The sequence below is a fragment of the Staurois parvus genome, unplaced genomic scaffold (genome assembly GCF_062004578.1).
Source record: "Staurois parvus isolate SC_StPar_1 unplaced genomic scaffold, SC_StPar_1.0 ptg000276l, whole genome shotgun sequence".
In the NCBI taxonomy this organism is placed as follows: domain Eukaryota; kingdom Metazoa; phylum Chordata; class Amphibia; order Anura; family Ranidae; genus Staurois; species Staurois parvus.
In genome coordinates, this window is record NW_028318072.1 from 8,492,145 (window position 1) to 8,493,714 (window position 1,570).

The 1,570-nt window shown below is 47.1% G+C and overlaps 1 pseudogene; it reads right to left on the reverse strand.

The window, feature by feature from the left end:
- Positions 1-480: 480 nt before the first annotated feature.
- Positions 481-623, reverse strand: LOC149459068 (U2 spliceosomal RNA; annotated as a pseudogene).
- Positions 624-1,570: the final 947 nt, after the last annotated feature.

The following is a 1,570-nucleotide window of genomic DNA, read 5'->3' on the forward strand; positions in this document are numbered from 1 at the left end:
CCCCCTAGACTTCAGGGAAGGCCCGAGGACCCACACCCTCCATCCTGTGAAAAACACACACAAAAGCAGAAAAAAATTGACAAACGTGGGAGTGAAATAAATTAAATAAATAGAAAATAAAAAAGTGGTACCGTGCCAAATTGTGCACAGACCAGGCCCTGAGGCCTGTAGCAAAAATTGCCCTGAACTTAGCCAAAAGGCCTGGTCCTAAAGGCGCTGTGCAAAAAGAGTGTAAAAACAGTGACCTTGTGCCATCTTCACACAGTGGGGTCCCACACCCAGGTGTTACTAGTGGCACCCCTGAGGGCGTCTACTCAGGGGGCACTGAGTTTGCGGACTTTCTGCCTTCTCAGCCCCTGGCCAGACAAGGTAGATCCGTCCAAATCAGGAGGTACTGGGTCCTTCCGGTCTCCTCGGGGGAATTACTCCCAGGACCCCAGCTTAACTCGTGGGCGTCCCGGTTTCTGTCCCCCCCGGTACTAGCCGTCCAGACCCCCATCATACCAGTGAGGGTACTATACAACAGCCATCCCCGCAAAGCTAGAATGGCCGGGAGCACCCCCACTGGACACTGATAAGAACAGATACTACACTTGATCTTAGCCAAAAGGCCAAGAAGCGACCCCAATCTACTGCTGTGCGCCTCCCAAAAATCATTTGCAATTAAATCTGTTTGCCATGTGCCTGCCTGCCAATTCATGAGGTTGAGTGATGTGGCTGTGGAGCACTTATGGAGGGCATGGGAGGTGTCATAAGTTCCCACCATACCTGGAAATATCAGGCTTTTTGTCAGGCCTCCATTGGTGGATTGAGAAGTAGAGAAGTATTACAAAGGCAAGGGCAGATACTTTACACAGTAAAGTACTGCCATCTCAGTAACCAGTGATTATGTAGAAAAATACAGTAGCTACTGCTTCTCACAATTGTCATTTACTAACAGTCAGTTTTTCATTTATCTTCATGTCCTGACAAAAGTAGAGGAGGCTTTCTGTAAAGGACTGGCAGCATTAACTTTACTGACACACATGCAGTAATTGCGCATTTTTTCTTTGCTTGGTCTCCTCTTTTTTTCCTGCTCTCTTTCTTGCCCTTGCCTACTCTCTCTTAAGCTGGCAAATTTTGGTAAATTCAGCCCTGTCGGCAACACCTGGATTGACAAAAGTTGATTTTTCAGGACCTGAATTGAAAATTGTCAGCCGAACAGTGCCTGAATCCAATCAGCCGGAGGTGTAAGCTGTCTGAATACAACTGCAGCAGGAGGTTCATCCTTTGATGCCTTTAGAGTTGGGAGCCAGAACGTTAGGGAACAGGATTGTGTTAAAATCCCGGGACAGTTCTGTGGAATCTGGGATGCCTGGAAGGTAAACTAGAATAAGCATGTGGCGGAACTTATAGAAATGCAGAGATAAGAGCTACCAGAAAACAGAGGGAAGGGAAGATTCACAACCAGGTGAATAAGTAGGTGTGTCTGGTGACTGGAAGGGAGAGCTAAAAAAAACTGGGATAGTCCTGACAAATCTGTGTGATGTGGCAACTCTAATCCTGGAATAGTGATAACCTGTTTGTGGTA